The 16,571-nt window shown below is 36.2% G+C and overlaps 1 long non-coding RNA gene across 1 annotated transcript in view; it reads right to left on the bottom strand.

Moving 5' to 3' along the window:
* Window positions 1-720: 720 nt before the first annotated feature.
* LOC117097096 overlaps window positions 721-16,571 on the bottom strand; it is a 203,099-nt gene continuing 187,248 nt past the window's right edge. The window contains exons 6-7 of the long non-coding RNA XR_004442814.1: window positions 12,385-12,534; window positions 721-2,453 (exon numbers count right to left, since the gene is read on the bottom strand). This is a non-coding gene — a long non-coding RNA (uncharacterized LOC117097096). The remainder of the gene's footprint in view (window positions 2,454-12,384; window positions 12,535-16,571) is intronic.

The raw sequence follows: 16,571 nt of genomic DNA, 5'->3' as shown, positions 1-16,571 counted from the left end.
GTTGCTCTTTGAGGAATCTCCAAGCTGCTTTCCACAGGGGGCTGAACTAATTTACATTTCCACCAATAGCGTATAAGTGTTTCCATTTCTCTGAATCCTCACCAACATGTTATTTTATGACTTTTTAATAGTCATTCTGACTGGTGTGAGATGGTATCTCATTGTGGCTTTAGTCTGCATTTCTCCAACAATTAGTGGTGTTGAGCATTTTTCTTTTCATATGTTTGTTGGCCGCATGTATGTCTTCTTTTGAGAAGTCTGTTCATGTCCTTTGTCCACTTTTCAGTAGGGTCATTTGTTTTTTTCTTGTTGATGTGTTTAAGTTGCTTATAGATTCTGGATATTAGTCTTCTGTTGGATGCATAGTTTGCAAATATTTTCTTCCATTTTGTAGGCTGTTTACAATTTTGATAGTTTATTATGGCTGTGCAAAATTTCTATAGTTTAATTAGATACCAATTGTAAATTTTTGTTTTCATTGCTTTTGCTTTTGAGGTTTTAGTCATACATTCTTTGCCTACGCAAGGTTCAGAAGAATGTTTCCTAGGTTTACCTCTAGGATTTTTATAGTTTGAGGTCTTATATTTAAGTCTTTAATCCATCTTGAGTTACTTTTTGTGTATGTGAGAGATAGGGGTCTAGTCTCGTTCTTCTGCTTATTGCTAGCCAGTTTCCTCAGCATGAATGCAGATGCTTTAAGACTTAAAAAATAAGTTTGTATTTTGTAAAGCAAATTGATTTGTGTATAGATAGGCTCCATTACATCTATATTGACTTTGTTCCTTCTTAGTAAAACATATTTCAATTTGCCGGAACACTGGATCTTTATTGGAAAGTGATGTGTGGCAGATGAATAGGCAGAAAAGACAGGGAATAAGAAATGGGGACTGCGACAATGGGAGCTGCAGGAAACATCACACAAATATACATTCATCTTCCACTAGAGGAGAGATAGCTTTAAAGAATAAAAATTTCATTGTATATTCACCTCGTTTTAAGATGCATCCTTAAATGATATAAGTATCATTTAATCAGAATGGAAAGAAGATTCACCTTCTTTGTGGTAATTGTGTTGCTGGAACATTGGGTAGAAAATGGAGTCTATCCTGAGAAGTGGATATCTTCTCCATCAACCACACTGAGAAGAGGCTGTTCCTAAGGGAGGCAATGCTTAAGGAAAAGGTGATAATTAGACATAAAGAAAGAAGATAGTTATCTCACTCTGGACCTTTTAAGAGTGACTTCCATATTCTAAGGTAGAAACAGGGTAGCAGGCATTCCTGTTTGTGGCAGACACTCCTGTTTCTAATAAGAAAGAAAGTGCTAATCATCAACCTTATAAAACAGATGTGGATTCGCTATCTGTGTTATCTTTTTTTATTATCTCCCAACATTCACTACAACTATGTTAAATTACAATGTCGTCTCAACTATCACTGACCCATTTCTCCCAGCTTTTACATTTCCCTTCTCTCCAGCAAGTCCTCTCTCACTTTTAATGTAATGTGATTTTGCCTTTATTATTTAAGATGATTCAATTCTGCTATAGGAAATAGGAAAAAGAGACAAATGATGATAAATTAGATGTGGAAACAAGTAGCTTGTGAGGTATAGACAGAATTCATGAAAACATTAAGTAAATCAGTAAACTATATTATGGGTTAGGAATAGGTAACGTAAGTAAAACAGGTATGCACCAGACGTAGAGACAGAAAGATCAAGTGGCACTTAATATTCATAATACACTGCATGTACCTGAGACACATAATACTCCTGATACATAACAAATTCATGAGGCTTATGAAGGCACACAATATTTATGAGTTCTTAAATTGACCAACCATTTGTGACACCCTTCTGACCCTACCTGCGGTCTCCCAAGAGACATAAATAAAATCTACAACTGCTCATCAGGTTAAAAGATGAACTACATCTTGGCCAGGCGTACTTCTGTGTCTCTCTGATAGAACATATCTCGGGACTCAGATAGTACATCCCTTTTGTCTTCCTTGTACTCTTCCTTGTATCCTAAGTGGATTATTTTATCTTTATTCTTTTCCCTTGACCCTCCACTGTGTTTTTAATGAGTTACTAGTCTATGTTATTTGAAAATCTCTACTTGGTCAATATGTCTTTCTATTCCTTGAACTCTGGGATGTATTTCCTGGGGGTATCATCAGAGGATGACAATGCAGAGAGGTAAATCTTCACACAAGAGCCAACATTCTCCTTATAATACTGCACACAACATTGGGCTCCCTAGAAATAGCAACTGAAATTTACAATGATATCTGTGAATGCCTGTATTTATCCACAGAGTGAGAAAAATATAAAGAAGAACTTGCCAGAGACTTCCATCTGTCTGTACCCAGAACCTGCCACATCCTTGCTCCGGTTGGATGGTGCTCATTGAGCATTCTTCTTTGGCTGGCACGTTGTCACCTTCCATACACCTGTGTGGACCCAAATATAACAAAATCTCCAATATACCACATGCAACTATTCAGCTTAGCTTTACCACTCAGTTTTACTTTGTCCTTAATCTTATTTTTTTTCCCTCTTTGCAACATATAACTGCCTAAATGTTCTTCAACATAAATTGCTTTGTGAATACTTTTCTGTACTTCATTATCTGTCATGATCTTGCCTAGTGAAGCTAGGCTTCAGTGAGTAACTGCTGAAGTGTTACCATCACTGTGTACAAGACCAAAAAAAAAAAAAAAAAAAAAAAAGCCAGCTGCGGAATAATGCAAAAGCCAAACTTACACAAATAAGCTTTTCCTTTCTTTTAGTTGAGTTGAGTTGAGTTGAGTTGAGTTGCGTTTATTTATTTTTGAGATGGAGTCCCATTCTGTTGCCCAGGCTGGAGTGCAATGGCACGATCTCAGCTCACTGCAACCTCCACCTCCCAGGTTCAAGTGATTCTCCTGCCTCATCCTCCTGAGTAGCTGGGATTATAGGCATGTGCCACAATGCCCAACTAATTTTTGTATTTTTAGTAGAGATGAGGTTTCACCATGTTAGTCAGGCTGGTTTCAATCTCTTGACCTCCTGATCTGCCCAACTCGGCCTCCCAAAGTGCTGGGATTACAGGAGAAGCTTTTCTTTTATCAATTTACTTTGTTTACTCAGATGTGTCTCATTTGCCCCTACAGCAACTTGAACATTTCCAAGTGCTTTAGTGCTACTAAGTGACATTTGAAGCAATTGGTGGCTAAATTTCACAGCCATCTCTTAGACTAATTATTTTCTTCTTCCGTTTACTTACAATTTTCAATATGATCCTTTTCTCCTCCTCCATCCTTGCCTCTCATCACTTCTAATCACTTCTAAATTTTTTTCTTTTTTATTCAACCCCCCTATTTCTTTTCTTCTTACATCCTTGCTCACTCTTTTTTGCCTTTCAAAATATTGATGTGTTTCTTTTCAAATGTGGTTGTGATGGTTAATACTGTCAGCTTGATTGGACTGAAGGACGCAAAGTATTGATCCTGGGTGTATCTGTGAGGGTGCTGCCAAAGGAGATTAACATCTGAGTCAGTGGGCTGGAGAAGGCAGACCCACCCTCGATCTGGGTGGGCACCATCTAATCAGCTGCCAGCATGGTCAGTGTATAAAACAGGCAGAAAAACATGAAAAGGTGAGACTGGCCTAGCCTCCCAGCCTACATCTTTCTCCCACACTGGATGCTTCCTGCCCTTGAACATAGGACTCCAGGTTCTTCAGCTTTGGGACTCAGACTGGCTTTCTGGCTCCTCAGCTTGTAGACAGCCTATTGTGGGACCTTGTGATCACGTGAGTTAATACTACTTAAACTCCATATATATAGGTAATATAGGATATATATATATTATTAGTTCTGTCACTCTAGAGGACCCTAATATATGAGTGCTTCTAGTACCAAGTGAGTCCTTTTTATAGACTTCCTTATGTTAACCCTAAAAATGACAAAGAACTAGGCATACAAAAAGAGTGAAAATATGTAGCATTTTAAAACAACACTGATACACACCTTAGAGAAAGTTTTATGACAAAACGGAAAAGCTTTGCCTTGGTGCTTTCTCTGTGAGCTTACACTTAGAGTTGAAGCATGACACCTCCTTACCGATTGTGCGTTTGGAGAGGTAGAATTGGCTACCCAAGAAGAGGGAGAAACTTTAGTATTATGAGCATTGCTTTCAATTCTAAACACCTCATTGATAGACCTCCATATAGATAAGAACAATAATTGGCAGATGATTTATTATTTTAATAACATCCCTTCTGTCTGTAGTGGGGGGTAAGACTCAACATCCTTAGTATTCCACATGTTAAAAATTACTGGCCGTAATGATTGTAATTTACTCCTAAATACAAAGTTATTGATTACTGTGTTTCAGCATGTGTTTTTCCAAAGAAGTTTATTTTGCAGAGACGATGACCAGCTGCTAGCTGTATTTTAAGTTTAGTCTTTAGTCAATTTTTTAATCAGGGTCTATTGGAAATGTGGAAATGAGGCCAAGTTTCTCTGTGATGTCTTTGGTTCTTCATCCTTTCTCTTCTGGTAAGGGGCTTCAATATCACAACCATTACCCTTCTGTAACTCTTTCTTATCTCTACCTTTAGGAAAGGGTCAGATAGGCATTGTTGATTAGTTGGTCATTTAAGCCTATATGCTACCTTTTGCATATTTGCATATAAAGCATTTTCAAGAAGTAGTTGTTTCAGCATACATTATTTGACCAACTATGAGGCAGCAGATGCTGTTTCTTACGATTTTGTAATAATATCAGGTTATAGCACATAAATCCTACCTTCAATAGGTTAAAAATCTAATCAGGCCGGGGAACATAGCGAGGCCCGTATCTTTTAAAAAAAATATGATTTCTCTGATAAAGGGATTTCAGACATCAATTACCAGCTAACTTGGGAGTGAGAACAATGTTCGTTCTCTCTGCAAATTACGTGGCATGGATAATTGGCTTCTAGAGTGAATGAGACTACTGTTCAGAAAATATAACATAATGGAAGATAAGGGGTTTTTGGAACAGCATGTCAGTATTTGATCTTAGTTTGCTATTTACTAGCTGCACGACTTGAAAAAAATATTTAATTACTCCAAATATCAAATTTTTAATCTAGAAAATGAAGACGAAAACTACATCTCATAAAAATTTTTAGAGGATAATAAATTCAATAATTAATATAAAATGAGTTTTAAAATAAGAGGAAGAAATGACATGGGGTCAATTATTATATAAAGATTACAAATATACAGTTTGACAGAAGAAATAAAATCCACAGCTTAATAGATCAGTAGGATGGCTATAGTTTATAAAAATCTACAGCATATTTCAAAATAGTTAGAAGAGAACAATTCTGACGTCTCTAGCATAAAGAAAATATAAACATTTAAGGTGATGAATATCCCAATTACACTGATTTGATCTTGGCAAATTGTATGATTGATGTATTAAATTATCATGTTACCCCAAATATATACATCTGTTATATATCAACATAAATGAAAAGTGAAAAAATAAGAAAGTTCCAACATATTACAACAATTATAATTCTTCTCCTCTAAGAATCTTCCTGAGAATAATATTAGTGAAAATGTGGTACAAGAAGTATATAAATACCTTCAGTGTATTGCTATTAAATACACTGTGTTGAAATTTTAAGATTGAAAATTATCATAGAAAAGTTCACATCTAATTAAGTTTATATCAATGTCGCTAGCTATTCCCTGAATTGTATTAAATCCTTTCAGTGATTGTGCTTTACTGATTAACTTCTCTTTCTCCCATATTTCTTTCTTTTCTCTTAACTTTCTTAACAATATATTTAAAATATTTAAACTGTTTAAGTCTTCCCCATCTTATACCTTAAAAAATTCTTTTACACAACTTTGACCTTTAGCTTTCGTTTTTTTCTCTGTCTCCTTCTCCTTGTAGGCAAAACTTCTTAAAATAATTACCCATATTTATTGCTTAAGTTTTTCACCACCTATTCTTCCTCTGCCATTGATCAAAAATTTGATGTCAATCTTTGCTATTCCTATGGCCTCCAAAACCTTCTACATAATGATGGTGACCAAATCTCCGAATCAATTTTGTTTTACCACCAGGCTGAGAGCTCATGGCAACTGAAAAAGAAAATGCATTAACTCCCTTCTCTGCTACACCTGTTCTTCCATACTATTCTTTCTCTTTATTTTAGTTAATAGGTACACCTGATGACCAAAGAGTTTCTCAATCCAGAGTCTCATTCTTCACTTCTCCTTCTTCTTCACCCTGTATTCAAATTTCACTCATATTGTTCAAAGTCTCTCTCTCTCTGATTCTCTGTTTTCCCTTGCATACTCTACCCTTCTCACTTAGTTTCCTCTCACCACCTGCTCTGCTCCCTGGGTCTTCATAAAGAGCAGATTTGTTTCCTGCTTTACCATCACTAGAGTTCAGTCTTGCCATTATCTATCTGTAACTCTCCACCTTGCACCCAAACTGCTCCTTGTCTCATTAAATGATACTCTATTTCAGCCAAATGCCCTAACATCATTGATCTCACACATCTACTCTATTAGCAAGTCCTTTCAGTTCCACATTTGAAGAATTTATTGAGACTAGGTACTGATCCCTAAGCCCACTACTATCATTCCAGTCCATTTCTTGTCAGGACACCTATAAGAGCTCCTCACAGGGCTCCCTGCTTCCGTTACTGTCTCTCCAGCAGTTCAAAGGCCAATCTTCTAAAAACCATAAGTCAGGTTATTTCACATCCTTAGGGGAAAAGATGCCAATGGCTTTCCTAGTTGTTTATCGTGTTCTGCGGAACTTCCCAATGTGCCCTTCCATACATCATTTACAGCCTTTCCAATCATACTCCCCATGGCTTACTCTGTTGTAACCACACCAGCTACCTTCTGTTTATTGAACAAACCAAGATTGTTCCTGCCTCAGGCAGTTCCCTGTGTATAGAATTTTCTTGCCTAACATCATCTCCTCACTCTTTCCAGTAATTCATAGTTAAAAATCACCTTTTATACAGGCCTTCTTGTACTATCTTATAGAATGGACTTCCCATATCAACCTAACCATCTCTTTCAACTTTCTGCCCCCTTACCATGCTGTATCTCCCTCACAGCACTTTTTAGCTCTTGAAACTTGACATTCGTTTTGTACATGCTTATTTTATTGTCTCTCTCTTTAGAGTGTGAGCTCAACGGAGCGGTGAGTGTGTCCATCTTAAGTAGCACTCCATCGATTCTCAGTACAGAGTCAATGTATTGGCACATGGTATTTAATCAGTAAACATGGTATTACACATGGTATTTAATCCGTAAAATTTTGAAAGAATAGATGTTGATTTATTTACTCTGTGAGACTCTGAGCAAGTGATTTATTCTCTGTTTATCTTGGATCCATCTCCTGTAAAATAACACTGGAACCAAGGATCTTGGGGCAGCCTTCCAGCTCTAAATCCCCATCTTCCAGGACTCTGTGGCAATCTTCTTTCCAAATAGTACCACTGTTATGGTCAAAGGCAGATAGCACAGATATATACAGCCCCTGAAGCAAGAGCTTCCTGGAAGTCATGCTATCTCTCCATTGAACTCATCAACATAGAAAAGGTTTTTACTGTTGCTGTTTGGTATAGAACAGATTTTTACTGAAAGAGTGGAGGTCCTCAGGGGTCACTCCTCTTTGTCACCCTCTCATGCCCCAGTGCAACCCAAAAAATATCTCTTACAGACCTTTCTGACTCTGAGGAACACAGCTTGAAAATTAATGGTCTAGAGAAACATTAACATTGTGTTGGAAATCTTACTCTAGTAAACCTGGTCCACAATCTTTCAAGGGCAGAGTAGAGTAACTGATCAGAAGGGCTCCTGGGAATCGGGAAAAAGAGTTGGACTCACTGTTTTGGATTTATCTGTATGGTGTGTGGTGTGTGTGTGTGTTGGTGATGGTAAACATTAATTCTTATTAGTTAAAAAAATGCAAAATAGTAAAAGATTAACTACCTTAGATAGCACATATTATTCTGATTAGAATGTCTTAAATTTGAAAGACAATTTTAAGATTATTTTACAATGTATTATATGTTTTGACAACATTAATGTTATATAATTTATTAGATGGAAAATATTATAAGAAACATAATTGTATATTCAGAACACCTTATCTACTTCCTTCTTTCATTCTCTTCAGTTACGGTAATTCTTCTGAGCATCATTTGAGATGGTTCTATTTGTTCTGTTCTTACAGAGTCAGTTCTTTGTCAGAGTGTGAATGCAAACTCCTTTCCTCTCTCTTGTAATGGCTTGACCCGAGGAGTTTCAGGTGGCTGAAATCCGGTCTGATTTAAGCTGGGTCATTATTTCTTCTGTTCTTGAGCCACAATGTTACCAAAACAGCAAAAAAGCACAAAATAACCAAATGGTGATTGCTAAATTCATTCAAGGAAAGTTTATCAAAAATTTACTGAATACCAGGCGCTGTGCAAAGTTCTAAACTGGCAGTGATGAAAAATGCAGGTAAAATGCTGTGTCCCCCAAAAACTGACAGTGCTTAAGGAGTAACAGTCGGCTAAATGAAAATGGGAAGAAAATTGCAAAAGAAACTCTAATTGTGGTTTGGTCTCTAATGTGTATGTGGTTTTAAACATGGTTTTTACCTCTCTGGGTTTCAGTTTCTATATGTAAAAATTGTGGAATACATTTTCAAATTTTAAAATTCTATGAATTTTTTACAGGGTAGCTGACAATTTTTACGTTTTGCTGAATGTTTCAAATGAAAATTATAGTTAAGATAAAAAAATTTGAAAGCTTTGGTTTGACTGTCTCTTTTAATTACTGTTACTGCTTCACTTATTCACAACCATGTAAGTTCTCATTGTTTGGTTTTTTAATATTGTGGTAAAAATATATATGACACCAAATTTGTCATTTCAGCCATATCTAAGTGTACAATTTAGTATAATTATATTCACAATGTTGTGCAAACATCACCTCTATTTCCAAAACGTTTTCATAACTCCAAATAGAAACTCTGGGGTCATTAAGCAATAACTCCCCGTTATTTCCTCCCCTGATCCTTGGTAACCTCTAATCTAACTTCTATCTCTATACATTTGCTTATTTTTAATATCTAGTATAAATGAAATCATACAATATTTTTTCTTTTGCATCTGATTAAATCACTAGGCATGTTTTCAAGTTTTATCCATGTTGAAACATGTATTAGAAATTCATTTCATTATATGACTGAGTAATATTTCACTATCTGGATATGTATACACACGCCTGCACACACCCACACGTTTTTTAATCCATTTAACTGTTGATGGACACCTACAATATTTCCATCTCTTGGCTATTTATTGTGGATAACGCTGAAAGGGACATTGCTGTACAAGTACCTGTTTGAGTCCCTGCTTCCAACTGCTTTGGGTATATGCCTAGTAGAATTCTGGACCATTCAGTAATTCTATATTTAGCCCACTGAGAAGCCATTAAACTCCTTTCAATAGTGGCTACACCATTTTATATTCCCACCAGCAGTTCACATGGGTTTCCATTCCTGCACATCTTAGATATTTGTTATTTTCCATTTTCTGGATAATAGCCATCCTAATGAGTGTAGAGGAGTATCTCATTATGGTTTTGATTTGCATTTTCCTCATTATTAGTGATGTTAATAAACTTTTCATGTGTTTGTTAGCAAGCAATTGGTACATCTTCTTTGGAGAAATGTCTATTTAAGTATTTTGCCCATTTTTAAAGCTGGGTTTTGTTGTTGTTGTTGTTGAGTTAGGAGTTCTTTGTATGTTCTGGATATCAAACTCTTGTTACATATATGATTTGCAAATATTTTCTCCCATTCTGTGGATTTGCTTCTCACTTTCTTGATCATATCCTATGATGCACAAAACTTGTAATTTTAATGAGGTATAATTTTTCTATTTTTTGTTCGCTTGTTTCATTTTATTGCTCATGATTTTGATGCCGTATACAAGAATCCATTGTGAATTCACAGTTATGAAGATTTATACCTATGTTTCTTTGTAGAGTTTTAGGATTTTAGCTATTATATTGAGGTCATTGATTCATACTGGATTAATTTTAGTATATGTCATGAGGCAGGAGCCCAAATCCACACTTTTGCATATGAAAATCCAGTTGTTGCAAAATCATTTCTCCCATTCTTTGCAGATTAGCCCTAAGCTTGGGTACTTCTTCAACACTTGTTTGTACTGAGCTGTACTAAGCCAAGAAATATGCCATAGGTGAAAGTACAGGCTCTTCTCAAGTCTGTTATGGCAATAAGTATGGCTTCTAAATTCCCTACTATACATATGTATTTTTGAATGTCCTGATTTCCTAAAAAATTTGCCCCCAGCATTATTCCCTGGCATGGATCATTTATTGTGTATCTCACCCATAATCTTTTGCCCCAGGTGACTGTGGGCTGTTCATTAGCTTTATAATACTTTTTTACACTGAGTTCAGTGTTAAATGAAATGAAGATAAGAACTTTGCATCAGTAGTTCTGGTAGCCCCTAGACAAGTGATAAAGATATAACCAATTATTTGTGAATAATATCCACTTTACTCCCTCCAGAACCTGGGACCAGGATCCCACCTTGGAAACACAGGCCACTAAGTCAATAAAGGAGTGGGACAAGGCCAATACAAAGTTTTCCTCTTTGTAAGTTGCTTTATTTTTGACTTTTAACTGAGCTTAAAATCTCAGCTGAACTGTGAGTAGAGATTATTAACCTAAATGGAGGGCTGATTAAAAAAAAAAAATTCATTATATAACCTCACCTTAGTTCCTATTTTTATTTTTTCAAGGGCTTTTAAAATACTTACACATCTTTATCTAATTTATTTTCTATCTACTGGAAAGTGTCTGTAGCCCTGAATTCTTGAAATAGACATTTTTCAGAGCCAAGAACTTTCTGAATGATTTTTGGGTCTGCAGTTACTTAAATAGTAAGTTGCTACTCATTTATATATTTTTCCCCAATGTATTTATCTCCTTGTCAGACCAAATTAAAGAGAGTAAAACAGTAACTAAGCTAATAGATGAATAATTAACAATGATATTTCATGTCCAATGCCTGCTAACCTGTGATCATTCTAAGTAGTCAGCAGAAGGTTTGCCAGTTACAATGGTTTATTTTAAAAAGTGTCAGTTTTGTCATATTTGTTATATTTTGTGGCAAATAGGCAGTCAGAACATTGGTATTTGTGGATTATGGATGAATTCTACAAGTGATACCATTCATTTTCACATTTCTAGCCTATACCTATTCATATGTTTTATATATATACACACACACACACATATATATATACTACTTTAATCTTAATATTAACTAAAAAATAGCCTGTATTCTATTTGTTGTTGTTAGATGAAGTGTTTCTTTCTTGTTTCCTCCAAAAAGTTCTAATTTGCATAGATTTCCAGGACAACATTGTTCTTTACTTACAAATGCCTGTATTTCTATTATTTCTGATATGCCTTCAAGGGTTTTAATTGATGAAATAAGTCTTTTTATTAATGTCATTTACTATGTTGATTTTTTTCAATATTTCTGCCATTTGTTAGAATTTTATTCTACTTATTCCCAGAAACAGTTTTACACTTCACAGGCTAAAATGATATACATGGATGGGCTCTATAACGCTTTGGAATGCTCTGGTTAGCTACATTTTTAGAAGTTTTGCTCACTAAAAAATGGCATGAGAATTTAAAAGTTATATTCTTAGCTTTAAAAAGTAAGTCAAAATTCTTTCAGACACATGGTCCATTTCTAATACTCAGGACAGATCAGGAGGGGGTGGCAGGCAGAAACTGGCAGAAGATTATTCATTGGTGTAGAACAGTTGATGAGATCCTGATTTACCCACAGAAGATGATAGACTGAAAGGTAGCTAATAACATCACTGGAGCTGGAAACTGAGATATGATTTAACAAATGATTGACACATCAGGGCTAGGAAAGAGTCTACGTTTTAACTGGGGTTCTAACCAGGGTTCTCATCCTAAAGCTTAAATAAATTAGATATAAGAGAAACCTCCTTTATTAAACAAAACCTGGAGATCCAACATTTCAGCATGGTAAGAAGAAGCTGGAGGAAGATGAGGTCAGTTCACTAATCTGCTCTGATTCTATTTCTCCTTGATCTTTTTCCCATTTGGTTCCCTCACTCGGATTAACACTGTTACCTTCACACTGAGTTATTCCATTTTCATGCTCTGGTACAGTACAGAAAGAAATGCTGTCTCATGGGTTTTCAAAGCACAACGAAAATGGCTTTACTATTAAATAAGACTATAAAGAAAGAAAACAAATATATGGGCTCTTACTTGCCACATGTAGGTTTATTAATACCTCGCTAGAATGAAGCCTATTCCAATGTGTACACGTTTTATCCATCTCTGTCTCCAGTGTCAGAGCTGGGATACAGCTTCACCATCACCTTGTCTTCATTTCCTGCTTTCCCATTCCCAGGTTGCGTTCATGTCAAAGTTGCCAACATACCTGCAGCGAAAAAGAATTTAATGCAACTGGTAATGCTAACTCTTCTTCTATGAACCCAAATGTTTACATTGCATATTTTAGCCTTCCATAAATTTCACTGTGTATTTAAATGAGCATGTACGAATGTTTATCTCTTAATTGTGAATTTTCCCACTTAAAAATCACGAGGCTATGCAGAAAGATGCAATTCCTTATTCTTTTCCCCTCTGTTTATTTTATATTCTTTAAGTCTGATTTAATCTGTAAGTTTGATTTCACTCCTGAAGTCTGATTCAGACATTGCCATACCCAGTCTTCCCATTATTTATGGCTTCTTGCTGAGGACACTGTCTCTTTACATTTTGTTCATTTTCTTTCAGAGATTCTATGAGATTACTTTGAAAATATTTTTCTTGGAAGCATTTTTGAAGTTGTTTTTCTCTGTAGTTTTGAACGAATCATCTGATTTCTGCTCTTTATTTAAACATCATTTCAAAATTTAATCTCCTTCATAAGACTAAATAACATTCTGTGTGATAGCAGACATTTTCTGCACAAAATTACAAAAGGGAAACAAAGTATTGTTATAGTAACTTGGACTTTTAATCATGTTTATTTGTATGTTTGTGAACCTCCTATTTCAATGCAAACCACAGTCCAACATTCTGTGTAAACTTCTTATTCATTAGTTTAACATTTAATTATTTTAATGTTAATTAAATTATTCGACAATTTTTATTAAATGCCCACAGTGGGCCAGGCCCTTTTCACACACTTGGCATTTGTTATACAACAGACAGAGGCCTTGTTTTTATTTTTGTCGCAGGTGGTGAAGGAGAACAATAAATTTAAGATATACATTATATTATGCCAGAGTATATCTGTATATTAACGTTATATGTAATAAAAGTCTATGTGGAAAATAAAATGGGCTGGTAAAGCAGGGCAGTAGACAAATCAAGTGCTAGGGTGGAATGGGCATATTAAAATATTAAATAATGTTACCACCATAGACCTCTCAAGGAGAAAACATTTGAGTCAAGATTTCAAGGAGCAAGAAAATTAGCCAAATGGATATCAAGGAGAAATCCTTCCAGCTATCCAGCTATAAAAAACAGGCCAAGCAAGTATTCTATTATTTCATAATAAATCACCACAAACAGTAAGTTAAAACAATACTCATTTCTTATCTCACACTTGTATAGCTCAGAGGTCTCGGTAGATGTGACTGGGTTCTCCAGGCCAAAAGCAAGGTTTTCAGCAGAGCAGGCTATCTGGAGGACCTGAGGAAGAATCTACTTCCCAGCTAATTCAGGTCATTGGTAAAATTCAGTTTCTCATGGTTACAGGTATAAGTCAACACCTTCCTGTCGGAGGCCAGCAGGGGATCACAATCAGCTCCCAGAAATCACTCTCAGTTCTTCCAGGCAGCCCATGCCATTCCAGTGGCAGAGAACCTTCCCTGTGACAAACCCCTCTCATGCTTTAGATCTCCCTGGCTTCCTCTTCTGCTACCATCCAGAGAAGACTCTCTACCTTTAAAGAGCTCATGCAATAAGGTTAGATCCACTTATATTGTCTTATTTTTTATTAATTCAAAGTCAACTGATGATTAGCCTCAATTACATTGCCAAGATCCATTTTTTCCAGGTAATGATACATATTCATGGATATGATCTCTCATCATAATCAGTCCTGGGATCAGGGTGAGATATTTTGGGGAGCCATTTTATAAGTCTGCCTACCACAGGCCCTAAGGCAATGATATTCCAGGAACATCGAGAAGACACAGGCAGCTGGAGAGGAGTGTACGAGGGGGTTCCGAGAGGTAATAAACGACCCTTATGCAGGGTCTGCAAGGTGTGGGAAGAGTTCATGGAGGTAACGGAAGGTGCTCACATGCGGTGCTGTAGGTTATCTTAGGAACTTTGAATGTTACATGGAGTGAAATATGGAGCCACAACAGGATTTAGGATAGAGTTTTTAAACACTTTTCTTACTTGAGGACAAACCATTGCACCGAAGAACAAAGTATATATATTTTTCTTCTAAACGTTGTGGAATATTTTATAATAATAAGTAGCTTTTAATTCTTTTAATTTATTTTTATATTAGCATTAGAAATAAACATTTAAACATTTCTTTCCTGAAATGGAACCATCAGAGAATTTTTTTTAAAAATTATGTTCCAATGGAAGCAGATGATAATTTATAAAGCAAATACATTTGACACATTTGATACTCAAGAGAAATCTTTTCAGACTTCATGATCAAATTCTGTCAAATTTTCTAGTCATTTCCTTTATAATTTGTTTTTATAGTTGCTTTTTATTTGATTAAATGTTAGTAACAATTCTGATGAAAACTGCAATGATCATGACAGCATTGATGAGTGCTTACTAAATTCCTGCACTCGGCAGACATTTTTCTCAGTGCTTTACTTCTTTAATTCATCAGTCATCCCAAAAATCCCTAGAGGTAGCAAGTGTAATTTTTTCCATTTTATACATGAGGATCGTGGGGCATGGAGAGCTTAAGGAATCTCCTCTGGAAATGTTCATTTGTTTCACTATTGTAACTATTTTACTATATACATGTACCACCTAACAGCATATTGTATACCTTAAATACAACAAAATTTTATTTTTAATACAATAATAATAATAAATCTATTCTGGGTCTCACAGCTACTGTGACACACTAAGGGCGATGAACATGCAACATCACATTTAAACCTTACAACTCTTCACACATACCATATGAGAAAGGTACTACGATCATGACTATTTTTCAGCAACAACAAAAACACACTAAGCTATATGGTTGTTAGGTAGCTTTTTCACACTCATATGGTTAAGTGGCAAAGTTTGACTTGAATTTATGCCCTCTGGCTCTAAGGCCTGGGATCAATACCCCCTGTTAACATTTCTTGTCTTGAGAACACAGAAGTCTGGGCTGAGCCCACCTTGAACTAAGGGGCGGGTCAGCAAACTTTTTATAAAAAGGACCAGATGGTAAATATTTTAGGCTTTGCAGGTGACACAGTGTCTATCACAACTACACAACTCTACCATTGTAGCAAGACAACAGCCATAGACAATGTGTACACCAGCAAGTGTGTACGTTGAAGTGGCTATGTTGAAATAAAACTGCTCGCTAGTTCCCCCTTATCTTAGGGAGATATGATGTAATACCCCTGGTGGGTACCTAAAGCCATGGAGTACAGAACCCAGTTGCAGTCAATCAGAATGCATTTCTGTTCATGTCTTCTGCCCGCAAATTTGCTACCTTTTCCATCCTAACTGAGCACTTCTCATAAGCTGTGGCTATCACTTTGGCAGTTTGAGGTGTGACAGCAAAACTGGTGTAACTGCCCAATGGGTTTATCTTGCCTGCTGCCCAGATAGAACTGATTTATCAAGACAGGAGAAGTGCAATAGAGAAAGAATTTAATGCAGGCAGAGCCAGCTAAATGGGACACCAGAGTTTTATTATTACTCACAACAGCCTCCCCCAAAATTTGGAGGCTAGGGGTCTTTAAAGATCATTTGGCAGGCAGTGGGCTAAGGAATGGGGATTGCTGATTGGTTGGACTGGTGATAAAATCATAGGGAATCAAAGCTGTCCTCTTGTGCTGAGTCAGTTCCTAGGGGGGACCACAAGAACAGATAAACCAGTTTACAGGGCTGGGTAGCTCCAGTTGATCCATCAGAATGCAGGGTCTGAAAAGTACCTCAAACACCAATCTTAAGTTTTATAATAATGATATTATCTATAGGAGCAACTGGGGAGGTTAGTAATTTTGTAGCCTCTGGCTGCATGACTCCCGAGCTACAATTTCTAATCTTGTGGCTAATTTGTTGGTTTTACAAAGTCTGTCTCTAAGCAAAGAGGGGGTTTGCTTCAGGGAAGGGCTGTTATCATCTTTTTTTCAAAGTTAAACTACAAACCAAATTCCTCCCAAAGTTTGTTCACCCTACACCCAGGAATGAACAAAGGCAGCTTGGAGGTTAGAAGACAGACAGAGTTGGTTAGGTCAGATCTCTCTCACTGTCAGA

Source organism: Trachypithecus francoisi, unplaced genomic scaffold (genome assembly GCF_009764315.1).
Source record: "Trachypithecus francoisi isolate TF-2019V2 unplaced genomic scaffold, Tfra_2.0 Contig01461, whole genome shotgun sequence".
Classification (NCBI taxonomy): domain Eukaryota; kingdom Metazoa; phylum Chordata; class Mammalia; order Primates; family Cercopithecidae; genus Trachypithecus; species Trachypithecus francoisi.
This window is presented reverse-complemented; position numbering and strand designations above follow the sequence as displayed.